The 13,732-nt window shown below is 38.0% G+C and overlaps 1 long non-coding RNA gene across 2 annotated transcripts in view; it reads left to right on the top strand.

The window, feature by feature from the left end:
* The window catches only part of LOC123333729, a 116,561-nt gene that overhangs the window by 66,006 nt on the left and 36,823 nt on the right, over positions 1 to 13,732 (top strand). For both annotated transcript variants that reach the window (XR_006551215.2, XR_006551216.2), the window contains exon 2: positions 1,228 to 1,293. This is a non-coding gene — a long non-coding RNA (uncharacterized LOC123333729). The remainder of the gene's footprint in view (positions 1 to 1,227; positions 1,294 to 13,732) is intronic.

Here is a 13,732-nt window from a genome sequence, read left to right as displayed (position 1 = left end):
TCAGGTTATTGTTCAAAACAAAAGAAATTACAGTTGTATCCTAGGTTAAGCATCAGCTGGATTTTATGTATAAAGTGGAGTTATATGCTCATCCCAGCATATAAAAGCATGTTTACTCCCATGAGTGTCTGTTGAAACTTTTTAAAGTTGTTCAGGCTCTGAGCCATCTTCTGTTTCAAGGACTACCGCATTAACAGCAGGACAGACTGGTTCCTGCCAATTAAACATACTTCTAGTTTTGGAACAACCAATAATGCCCCAACAAAATTTCAAAATGTACCATTTTTATTGCGAACAACTGACTGACTGACATAGAGTGAGAAAAATCAATGTAGCCAAGACAAAAATGATGAAAAAAATAAATTACACAAGCAGAGAAAAAAAGGAAATGCAGATGTATGAGGATAAACAGTGTAAATTCAGTTCAGTTCAGTTCGGTCGCTCAGTCGTGTCCGACTCTTTGCGACCCCATGAATCGCAGCTTGCCAGGCCTCCCTGTCCATCACCAACTCCCGGAGTTCACTCAGACTCACGTCCATCGAGTCGGTGATGCCATCCAGCCATCTCATCCTCTGTCATCCCCTTCTCCTCCTGCCCCCAATCCCTCCCAGCATCAGAGCCTTTTCCAATGAGTCAACTCTTCGCATGAGGTGGTCAAAGTACTGGAGTTTCAGCCTCAGCATCATTCCTTCCAAAGAAATCCCAGGGCTGATCTTCTTCAGAATGGACTGGTTGGATCTCCTTGCAGTCCAAGGGACTCTCAGGAGTCTTCTCCAACACCACAGTTCAAAATAGTAGACAACAAATATGAGGATGATATCATGGAAACCAAAAGAATTTGTTTAATGAATAGTAAAACAAATGAAAAATTCAGAATATTTTTTAAAATAAAGATATAAAGGATTATAGGTGTCTTTTACATAGTAAGGCAGTTTTCACTAACAAATGGGGAAATTTTTCTGGCTTTGTAGATTAACTTGCTATCTGTTTTTCAGGGCTAATAAAATTTGACTGTCTAAGTATTTGAATAAACTGAGAATTCCACCTGGAAATTTGCAAGTTTAGGGGTCTAAAAATAAGTGATATAGCTAGCATAAAATATGTAGAATGTTCTTATATTTACCTCTACTTTTAAAAAATATCTGAACTTCTAGATATATTACTATTTCTATGAGTAACTAGAATAAATGGATGATTGGATATACTATTTTTTTTCTCTTCTTTCAGATATTTTATCTGCATTTTTGCAAACTGTACATTTCCAAGTAAAAGATGAGACTTTCGCTTCTCCAGGTAAATATGTAACAGTTGGACAATATTAAGTTAAACTTCACAATTTAATTTGTTAGCTTTGAATTTAGAAAAGTCTATGCATCATTCACTGCTCCTAATATAAGGTGATACATCAGCAACTGTTTGTGACTTTTATGAAATTTAATTTACCCGCTAATTTTTTTTTCCAGTTTTATCTCAGTGAAGAACAAAATGAAGGGCAATTTTAAGCTCTCTCAGTTTTAATCAAAATTGAGGAAGATAGGACTTAGACTTTAGTTTGAAAAATTTTGGAAAGCGATACAAAATGTATTCTTTAACTACGAGGCAATTTTCTTTTAGAAAACTAGATTAACCTTGCAGAATTTTTTGTAAGGATTTATATTTTTAAAGGATGATACTAAGTAATATTACTATGTGTGTACACATGGGAACAGAAGAATAATCCTTGTAATAATCGACAGATTGATTCATTTTATCTGTCACCTTTATAATAAATTAGATGATACTCATCTACTATGTGTCAGTCTTCTGCATGGTTGGTTCCAATGTAAATTTAGTAATTCTTTATTCAACTTACTAATATCTTTTCCCTTTTAATTTATTAGTAATAAGCTACTATCCTATGCCCATAATCTGGTCTTCAAAGAACATATTTTATTATAGGAAGGATTTGTTTGCTTTTGTAGATGTAATTTTTAGTCTACAAATGTCTAAATTTTGCTAAGTTTATTTAATATTATCTGTAATATGCTATATCAGAAAACATATAATCACATAATTTGTATCACATAATGTATCCTGAAGATTTCTAAATTTTATTTATCACTCTTACTTGTTCTCTATCTGATGCATCCTTCAAGTGTGCTGTGTGCTAAGTTGCTTCAGTCATGTCCAACTCTTTGTGACACTACGGACTGTAGCCTGCCAGCCTCCTCTGTCCATGGGACTCTCCAGGCAAGAATACTGAAGTGGGTTGCCATGTCCTTCTCCAAGAAAATCTTCCCAACCCCAGGATCAAACCCGTGTCTCTTAAGTCTCCTGCATTGGTTAGTGGTTTATTTACCACCAACTTTTAAGACTCCTAGCCAAAACAACAACAACAAAAACAACAAAAATGCATTTAACAAACTCCAGTGTTAACTCCAAGCACATGCATACACAGGTACAAGATAAGAGAGGGAGTTCTGTTCAGTTGCTCAGTCATGTCTAACTCTTTGGGACGCTATGGACTGCAGCATGCCAAGCTTCCCTGTCCATCACCAACTCCCGAAGCCTGTTCAAACTTATGTCCATCAAGTCGGTGATGTCATCCAATCATCTCTCCCTCCATTGTCTCCTCCTCCCGCCTTCAGTCTTTCCCAGCATCAGGGTCTTTTCCAGTGATTCAGTTGTTTATATCAGGTGACCAAACTATTGGAGCTTCAGCTTCAGCATTAGTTCTTCCATTGAATATTCAGGGTTGATTTCCTTTAAGATTGGCTGGTTTGATCTCCTTGCAGTTCAAGGAACTCTCAAGAGTCTTCTCCAACACTACAGTTCAAAACCATCAGTGCTTTGGTGCTCAGCTTTCTTTAAGGTCCAACTCTCACATCCATACATGACTATTGTAAAAACTATAGCTTTGACTAAATGGACCTTTGTTGACGAAGTAATGTCTCTGCTTTTGAATGTGCTCTCTAGGTTGGTCATAACTTTTCTTTTAAGGAGCAAGTGTCTTTTAACTTCATGGCTGCAGTCACCATCTGCAGTGATTTTGGAGGCCGGAAAAATAAAGTCTGTCACTGTTTGCATTGTTTTCCCATCTATTTGCTGTGAAGTGATGTAACCGGATGCCAGGATCTTAGTTTTCTGAACGTTGAGTTTTAAGCCAGCTTTTTCACTCTCCTCTTTCACTTTTATCATGAGGCTCCTTAGTTCCTCTTCGCTTTCTGCCATAAGGATGGTGTCATCTGCATATCTGAGGTTATTGATATTTCTCCTGGCATTTTTGATTCCAGCTTGTGTTTCATCCAGCCTAGCTGCATATAAGTTAAATAAGCAGGGTGACAATATACAGCCTTGATGTACTCCTTTCCTGATTTGAAACCAGTCCATTGTTCCATGTCTGGTTCTAACTGTTAACTTCTTGACCTGCATGTAGATTTCTTAGGAAGCAGGTCAGGTGGTCTGGTATTCTCATTTCTTTAAGAATTTTCCACAGTTTTGTTGTGATTCACATAGTCAAAGGCTTTGGCATAGTCAATAAAGCAGATGTTTTTCTGGAATTCTCTTGCTGTTTCTATGATCCTGCGAATGTTGGCAATTTGATCTCTGGTTCCTCAGCCTTTTCTAAATCCAGCTTGAACATCTGGAAGTTCTTAGTTCACGTACTGTTGAAGTCTAGCTTGGAGAACTTTGAGCACTGCTTTGCTAGCATGTGAGATGACTGCAATTGTGCAGTAGTCTGAACATTCTTTGGCATTGCCTTTCTTTGGGATTGGAATGAAAACTGACCTTTTCCAGTCCTGTGGCCACTGCTGAGTTTTCCAAATTTGCTGAGATATCGAGTGCAGCGCTTTCACAGCATCATCTTTTAGGACTTGAAATAGCTCAGCTGGAACTCCGTCACCTCCACTAGCTTTGTTCGTAGTGATGCTTCACTATGAACAAATGCATTGGCTCAGAGGTTAAAGCGTCTGCCTGGAATGCGGGAGACCCAGGTTCGATCCCTGGGTCAGGAAGATCCCCTGGAGAAGGAAACAGTAACCCACTCCAGTACTCTTGCCTGGAGAATCCCATGGAGGGAGCGGCCTGGTAGGCTACAGTCCATGGGGTCACAAAGAGTTGGACACGACTGAGCGACTTCACTTTCACTGTATTTAAATTCACTATGAACAGCACTTTAACAGCATCATCTTTTAGGACATCTAATAGCTCAGCTGGAATTCCATCACCTTCACTAGCTTTGTTCGTAATGATGCTTGAGAGAGGGAGAGACAGAAAGCCAGTGGTTGTGGAAAGACTGCTTCCTGTGTTCTTCCTGTAAATCAGTTGCATGATTACTACCCAGGCCTTGACTCATCTTTATTTAAAAGGATTACATGGCATAATTTAATTTTCCTTGAAAAGTGAACATTTCTTCTGACTTTTGATAAATATTTGCATGATAAGAAAACCCTTGGTTTCTGAGAATGAAATATAGATATTACTCCATTGAAACTAAAATTCTGCTATCAGGAGAGATCTTTAGAAGATCAAATCAGACTTCCCGGCAGATTGAAGCTACCAATGAAAGCCCAAGTTTAAATGCTTTGTGTTTGCATATTTCTCCTGAGATACCAATTCTTTCTTCTTAGTTCATTCACAGGCACATTGACAATTTCTAATGCTCTGGGGGCATAAAGATGAAGCAGAGCTAGCCCCTGTTCTCAGAGAGATGAGTTTTGGCTAGTGTTGTTTCTGATTGTGCCCAGCTGGTGTTTTATCAACATCTCAATTTCTACCCCAGGCTGATTGCCATACTCAACTCCAGGTACCGTTTTGATCTAAAATAGTTGTCTGACAGGCCCTTTCCTTCCGCCATCTGGGTGCCTGGTCTTCTGAACAAATTCTAGCCTAGCTTCTCCTCTGATCATTTGGCATTAAGCATGTTTATTACTGACCACGTCTGTGCTCGGATGAAGAGATTAACCGTCCCCTGTACCTGGCTTGATTAAATAACATCCAATGTGTTTCTTTTTTCTTAGTTTTTAACACCAGATTTGGATGACACTACTTACCAGTAGAATAGAACAAAATCTTCATAGTCACTGGGCATTTGAAGTGTAGATACTAACTTTATTCATTCAATTATACTTAAGAGAAAGTTTATACCCATAATTTCACTTGCCTTCCTTGAAACTGACAGTTTTCACTCATTTACTACAGGGTTTGATTAGCTTCCAAGATAATTTTTATAGGGTCTAAGAGAAGTTAAAGGAAGTGTTTTGGGAATGAAGTTCAGCACTTCCCAACCAACTGGATAAGAATTAGACATTACCTGTGGGCTGAATGCCATGATCTCAAGTGGCCCAGGTAGACGCTTGCTGATAGTAGTCACCAGTTCCAGTGATCACATGACTGCATCTCTGCTGCCTTCAGAATCTGTCCACTAGATTTCCAGACACTTCTCTTTCACACTAAATTTAAAACCACAAATTACTTGAATTATGTATCCCCCAAATTCATCTTTGTGGAATTAATTATATGAAAGAATTTGAGAGTTATTTCATCTTATACTTTTGATTTGAATGGAGATTATAGCCCATGGAAAAGAAATTATATAGTTCATAATAACTGACTCAGGAGTTCTCTTTGTTTTCCAGCTTCTATTTTCACTACAATAAAATACTATTTTAGGCAGATTTCTCAATTAGGTGAAATGCCATGTCATTAATGGCAGATCACCTGTAATAAATTCATGCCTTTCTCATATAAAATATATGAGTGTTCTAAACATGTAGCTTGTTTAAAAAAAATTTTGTAGAAGAAATTTTCACAAAGTATTCAAAATGATAATAGTAACATAGGTTTGGAAGTATATGTGAAAGCTCTTTAAACACAGAAGTTAATTACAGTTTGGCTTCTTTTATAGAAATCAGATAATTTAACAAGAACTGTTGAATGAATATGACACAGGAATTCATCATGCATGCGGTCGCACTATATGAATGGGGACTGCTACAAATAAATACATGATGGCAGGATTTAATTTAATTTTTAGTCCTAACATCTAAGTTCAAGATTTATCAATAGGATTTAATGCTTTTATATCCCTTTGGGATGAGAATTATGCTAACAACTTCAATTAAATAAATTGAAATTGTCTTTGTTTCACCTGATAGTGCCTTCATCTTCAGGTTTGTCTTTTTCTTTGTTTTTCCTGAGCCACCATCACATCAAAATCTAACAAATTTTGCCCAAATAGTGGGCTGCTGCTAAGTCGCTTCAGTTGTGTCCTACTCTGTGCGACTCCATAGACGGCAGCCCACTAGGCTCCGCCGTCCCTGGGATTCTCCAGGCAAGAACACTGGAGTGGGTTGCCATTTCCTTCTCCAATGCATGAAAGTGAAAAGTGAAAGTGAAGTTGCTCAGTCGTGTCCGACTCCTTACTACCCCATGGACTGCAGCCCACCAGGCTCCTCCGTCCATGGGATTTTCCAGGCAAGAGTACTGGAGTGGGGTGCCATTGCCTTCTCTGAAATAGTGGGCAGACAGTACTTTTTATTAGCACCTTTCTAAAATCTATAAAGCAGAGTTATAAGTGTTTTCTCATATCAGATTTCAATCTTCTAATGCCTCTGAATTTACCCCCATCAACATAATGGGGTATAGAATGTGTTATTGCTTTAAGAGGTTAGGTCTCAGTGAGTATGTTTTGGAGGAAAGTTTAATGAGCTATCAGGGTAAGTAGTAAGCCTCTGTTTTGCCCTCCAGTAACTTCCAGTCAAGTGGTGGTTAAAAATATAATAAATGGAGTATAAAATAATAATGACAAATAATAAGAGCACATACCCTATTAGTGGAGAAGATAATTGCTCTGACAAATAAATACAGTATCAATAGCAAGCATAATAATGTTTTATTTATTTCAGTAGTAGCCCAATTTCTGATTAGGCAAGTCTTCTGAATATGGAGAGCTTGTATTCTCCAGTTTCTATTTGTCAATAGTACTTTAAGTTCCTTCCATCCTTTGATTCTGTTAAAGAACCTCGGAACCCTTTTACGGCAGCCCCTAACAAGGAAAGGGAGAAAGGGGATCGCATGGGGTATACTTTTAAATCAGGACTAGAAGGGTATGTGTTACTTCCATCTTTATTCCATTGGTCTGGAACTTAATTTTGTTACTCCAGAAAGCAAAACTGTGTTATATAGTCAAGCTTGGTAGACAGAAAAAAAAGATAAAGATTTAAAATCTAGCCAGTCTCTGCCACTTCATGCCTGTTTGGCCACCAAATATCCATTGCACTGAAAGTGCAAGTGTTAGTTACTTAGTTGTGTCTAACTCTTTGCAACCCCATGGACTTTAGCCTGCCAGACTTCTCTGTCTATGAAATTCTCCAGGCAAGAATAGCGGAGTGGGTACCCATTCCCTTCTCCAGGGGATCTTCCCGACAATTTATTCTTTTCCTGCATGGAAGGCAGATTCTTTACCATCTGAACCACCAGGGAGGTCCATCCATTGTACTCTTCCTATGTAAATAGGACACATTCTTCCTAAGTCAGATGACTCGGCCCATGTGCTCCATGTTACGAGCAGTTACTTCTGTCTGATCTAGAGGTTGCTTATGGTATGAACTTAAAACACATGTTATTAAAAATTATGTGCATCTCCATACCCAGTATATAATGATAAAGTGAAGACATGATAATTATAATAAAAGTTGTCCAGAAAGGGCAGAATAAACCATCCAGAACAATCACTACTCCATAGAAGTTACTGGAGTCTACTGGGCACACATTATGAAAACCTCCTAATTGGGGAAGAGAAGAAGATCCTTTGACTCTGATTTTGTTCTCTAGTAACACTCCCTTAAAATTTGTCATGGTTTCTTCCTCTGTTCTTTAGGAAGTACTTTTCCTTCTGTTATCCCGCATGGCCAAAGCTAACATGTATAAGAGGGAGTGTGTCCTCTTTGGGGAAATAAAACTGTAACACCTGCTTCTTGTCGGAGATTCATCAAATACCCTTGGGTTATTTCAGTACAGGGTTTTAAGACTCAACAAGCAGTCATAGACTGTTTTTAGACTAGGCTTGCTGTTTCTTTGGCAATACAGTTTATTCAAAAAGTTAGGAAGGTTTTTATCTGTTTGCTTCCAGACAGTTCCATGTGGCAATAAACACAAGTTTGTACTTAAAATTATTTCCCAAGTTTGACTTTTTCCTATATTATCTCCATCCACATGCTCTCTGATTAACCACAGCCACCTTGAGGCTACAGACACTGAGAGTCTTGGATAATACTCTTAATCTGAATTTTTTTCCCTGCAAAACGGAGTCACTTAATTTAAAAGCTTCCTTGGACTTCTGTTTTTCAAGGTTTTCTTTATGCTTTATCTCTTTCTATTTATGATCCAGAGCAATCACCTTTTCCAAACATGTCATGCCCTTAATTAGTGGACTTTCTCTGTTCCCTTTGCTCTCTCTTTGAAAATCAGCAGCTTTTTAAATTGGCAGCTCCCTTTCTTGTAATGACTTCTAAAAGCAACTCAGAATAGCTGATGGATAATATCACTCTGACTCTTGCAGGCACTATCTTAAAATTGTTGGCTCAGTAAGTATGTGGTCTTCATTTCAAGTTATTGCAGATGAATTTTTACTAAATGTTTTACCACAAAATAGTATGACTCACCCCCCTTCAAGCTTGCTTTTTTAAGTTCATTTGTCTCCTGATTCCTAACCACTACATCAGTAGTAGCACATGATCAGTTTTGCTTTTGTTGTTAAGTAATACCATCCTTCTAGGTTGGAACTTCTGTACTAGTAAAAACAGACCACTGCTGTCACAGTTCCAAAATTTTAGTAGTTTAACCCAACATATGTTTGTTTCTCATTCACATAAGAGCCTAATGTTTGTAGTATTGGAATGTTTTCAACCAAGCTTGTTTTCATAGAGCTAGGTGCCTTCAAATGTCTTTGTGACACTGTAAGGCCTCTAGCTTGGCTCACTGGGGAAAGACAGAGAGTAGAAAATCCTGCTACTGTTTTTAATGATCCAGGCCCATAGGTGATATTCATGGCTTCTGTCTACACTTCATTAGGTTGTAAGAGAAAGAGATCAGTCAAATGCAGCTCCACAATTGTTGGTCAGAACTACTGAGTGAACTATAGCACCATTTAATTAAATGAGAAATGCTGACTGAGATCAAGTGATTTTGGAGAGTGTAGGGATCCAAGTGTTCAATTTACAATACCAAGTGTGAGATCCTTAAGAGACATTCAAGTGGAGATGTTAATTAAGTCGATGTATGTACAAGTCTGGGCTTTAGGGGTAGTGCCAGTGTTCGTGGAATAAATTTAGGAGCCATCGGGAAATGGAAGATATTTAAAGTCACAGGGCCCAGTTCAGTTCATTGTGGCATTATACACAGTAAGGCAAGAAAAAAGGACCAAAGTCAGAATTCTGGGGCATTCCAACATTTAGAAATAAGTCTGGAGAATCTGGCAAAGAAGTTTAAAAAGGAAGTGTCAGTGGGGTAGATGAAAACTGGGAGAGTGGCAAGTCTGAAATTCCAAATAAAAAAAGTGCTTCAGTGAAAGAGATCAATGGTCCTCGAGGTCATTTAAGATGAGAACCAAGAGTAAAGCATTGGATTTGGCTAGATGAAGCCCATCTACTGAGGCAGTGACTTTGGACTGGTGGGGAGAAAAGCTGAATTTAATTTCGTTTTAGAGAAAATGGAGCAGGGAAATGGGCATGAGCTGGAGGAAGAGGAATCGAGGAGCCATGTTAAGGAGTGAAGCATGAAAGTGTATTTGTAAATAATCCAAGAAAGGAAAATTCAAGAGATAAGAAACAGAAGCATAATTATATATAACAAAATGTGATTGAGAGGAGAAAATGGATGGAACTTTTGTACATACAAAGGGAGTTGGTCTTACAAAAAGTTCACCATTTTTGAAGAGAAAACAAGTTGGGTTTTTGAATTTGTGGTGGAAATATGCAGACATCTCTATTCTAAATTCCTTTAATTTTTTTCAGAGAAAAAGAAAGACGTAGGATAACCAATTTAGAGTGAGGAGTGGGCTTTTGATGAGGGGAAAAAGAAAAAAATAACTTTCTCAGTAAAGGTTGCCATTGTTCTTAGTTCTGATGCTGGGATTTAAAATGTAAGCTTCAGCTAAAGCATGAACAATGAGGCATCTGAAAAGGAACATTCCTTGGTGGTGGTGGTAGTTGGATTTTAGCTGGTTGCTTACCATAAGGGTGGGAAGTGCTTAGCCTGATGCTGGCCAAAGCAAAAGCACAGATTTTTGTTAGATTTGGTTGGCTTCAGAATACGAGTTGACTGCAGCTGAAACTTGAACTTATAGAAAGAGTTGAAGCAGAGAGCTGCTTTTCAACTTCAAGGAAGCTGATCCTCACACATTGCATTGAATGATGCTTCTGAAAGTAGCTTTGGTAAAAGAACATTTGGCTTTTGTTTTTATTTTTTTGAACTACAAAGTTGTCTTGGGCTCACACTTTTGTAAAATACAATGCAAATAAACTACAAAGTTGAATGAGAATTCATATAAAATGCAAGACTTAATATTTGATTGTTCTTTTAGACAGAAAAAATATGTATGTATGACTCCAAGTAGACATAAAACAATGAAAAATAAAAAGTTACTAATTTAAAGGCATTGATTGAAACTATTTGTATATGTGATTAATATAGAAAATCTCAACTTATATAGTCATGCCTTTATGGTCTTCTGTTGTGAATAAATAAAACTTACATGTGAAATACTGATTCCCATATAAAGCACCTAAAAATCATTCTTGGACCCAATCTATGTGTATCAGTATTTAAGAGTTTTATAGTTACAAATGAGCTTCTTTTCTTTTTGCTTGCTAACTTATCTAATTTAGGTTGAATGAATAATTCTTATAGGATATTGTTGTTCAGTTACTCAGTCATATCCATCTCTTTGCAGTCCTATGCACTGCAGCACGCCAAGCTTCCATGTCCTTCATCATCTCCCAGAACTTGCTTAAATTCATGTCCATTGAGTCAATGATGCTATCCAACCATCTTGTCCTCTGTCATAACCTCTTCCTGCCTTCAATCTTTCCCAGCATCAGGGTCTTTTCTAATGAGTTGGCTCTTTGCATCAAGTGGCCAAAGTATTGGAGTTTCAGCTTTAGCATCAGTCCTTCCAATGAATATTCAGATTTGGTTTCCTTTAGGATGGACTGGTTTGATCTCCTTTCAGTCCAAGGGACTCTCAAGTGTCTTCTCCAACACTCCAGATAAAAAGCATCAATTCTTCAGCACTCAGCCTTCTTTATGGTCCAACTCTCACATCCATACATGACTACTGGAAAAACCACAGCTTTGACTATACAGACCTTTGCTGGCAAAGTGATGTCTTTGCTGTTTAATATGCTGTCTTGGTTTGTCGTAGCTTTTCTTCCAAGGAGCAAACATCTTTTAATTTCATGGCTGCAGTCACCATCTGCAATGATTTTGGAGCCGCAGAATATAAAGTCTCTCACCGTTTCCATTATTTCCCCATCTATTTGCTGTGAAGTGATGGGACCAGAGATGATGATCTTCATTTTTTGAATGTTGAGTTTTAAGCCAGCTTTTTCACCCTCTTCTTTCAGTTTCATCAAGAGGCTCTTTAGTTCTTCTTCAATTTCTGCCATAAGGGTGGTGTCATCTGCATATAAGAGAATGTTGATATTTCTCACAGCAATCTTTATTCCAGCTTGTGCTTCCTCCAGCCTGGCATTTTGCATGATATACTCTGCATATAAGTTAAATAAGCAGGGTGTCAATATACAGCCTTGAGGTACTCCTTTTCTAATTTGGAATCAGTCTGTTGTTCCATGTCCAGTTCTAACTGTTGCTTCTCGACCTTCATACAGATTTCTCAGGAGGCAGGTAAGATTGTCTAGTATTCCCATCTCTTGAAGAATTTTCCACAGTTTGTTGTGATCCACATAGTCAAAGGGGTTCCCTGGTAGCTCAGATAGTAAAGAGTCTGCCTGCAGTGCAGGAGACGGGTTTGACCCCTGGGTGGGAAAGATCCCCTGAAGATCCACTCCAGTATTCCTGCCTGGAAAATCCCATGGATGGAGGAGCCTGGAAGATTACAGTCTGTGGGGTTGCAAAGAGTCAGACATGACTGAGTCACTTCACTTTCACATAGTCAAAGGCTTTAACATAGTCAGTGAAGCAGAAGTACATGTTTTTCTGGAATTCTCTTCCTTTTCTATGATCTATTTAATGTTGGCAGTTTGATCTCTGGTTCCTCTACCTTTTCTGAACCCAACTTGAACATCTGGGGTTCTCAGTTAACATACTTTTGAAGCCAGCTTGGAGAATTTTGAGCGTTACTTTGCTAGCATGTAAAATAAGTGCATTTGTGTGGTAGTTTGAACATTCTTTGGCATTGCCCTTCTCTGGGGTTGGAATGAAGCTGACGTTTTCCAGTCCTTTGGCCAGTGCTGAGTTTTCCATATTTGCTGACATATTGAGTGCAGCACTTTAATAGCATCATCTTCTAGGATTTAGCTCATCTAGAATTCGATCACTTTCACTAGCTTTGTTTTTAGTGATATTTCCTAAGGCCCACTTAACTTCACACTCCAAGATGTCTGGCTCTAGGTGAGTGATCACACCACTGTGGTTATCTGAGTTTATTGAGATCTTTTAGTATAGTTCTGTATATTTTTGCCACTCTTATTATTATCTTCTGCTTTTGTTAAATCCATACCATTCCCATCCTTTATTGTGCCCATCTTCATATGAAATGTTCCCTTGGTATCTCTAATTTTCGTGAAGGATCTCTAGTCTTTCCCATTCTGTTGTTTTCCTCTATTTCTATGCCTTGTTCACTTAGGAAGGCTTTTTTTATCTCTCCTTGCTATTCTTTGGAACTCTGCATTTAGATGGATGTATCTTTTCTTTTTTCCTTTGCTTTTCACTTCTCTTCTTTTCTCAGCTATTTGTAAGGCCTCCTCAGACAACCATTTTGCCTTTTTGCATTTCTTTTTCCTAGGGTTTTGATCACCACGTACTGTACAATGTTATGAACCTCTGTCCATAGTTCTTCAGGTACTCTATCAGATCTAATCCCTTGAATCTATTTGTTACTTCCACTGAATAATTGTAAGGGATTTCATTTACAGGGGATAATGATATATAATGTATGCAGGTCAAGAAGCAACAGTTAGAACTTGACATGGAACAATAGACTGGTTCAAAATTGGGAAAGGGGTATGTCAAAGCTGTATATTGTCACCCACTTATTTAATTTATATTCAGAGTACATCATGAGAAATTCTGGGCTGGAGGAAGCACAAACTAGAATGGAGATTGCTGGGAAAAATATCAACAACATCAGATATGCAGATGACAACATCCTTATGGAAAAAGCAAAGAGTAACTAAAGGAACTCTTGATGAAACTGAAAGAGGAGAGTGATAATTCTGGCTAAAAACTCAACATTCAAAAAACGAAGATCATGTCATCTGGTCCCATCAGTTCATGGCAAATAGATGGGGAAACAATAGAAATGGTGTGAGACTTTATTTTCTGGGGCTCCAAAATCATTGCAGATGGTGACTGCACCCATGAAATTAAAATATGCTTGTTCCTTGGAAGAAAAGCTATGACAAAAATAGACAGTGTATTAAAAAACTGAGACATTACTTTGCCAACAAAGGTCTGTATAGTCAAAGCTCTTATTTTTCCAGTTATCATGTTGAGTTGGACCATAAAGAAG

The sequence above is a fragment of the Bubalus bubalis genome, chromosome 5 (assembly GCF_019923935.1).
Source record: "Bubalus bubalis isolate 160015118507 breed Murrah chromosome 5, NDDB_SH_1, whole genome shotgun sequence".
Classification (NCBI taxonomy): Eukaryota; Metazoa; Chordata; class Mammalia; order Artiodactyla; family Bovidae; genus Bubalus; species Bubalus bubalis.
Note: the sequence above shows the minus strand (reverse complement) of the source record. Positions and strands in the feature narration are given on the sequence as shown.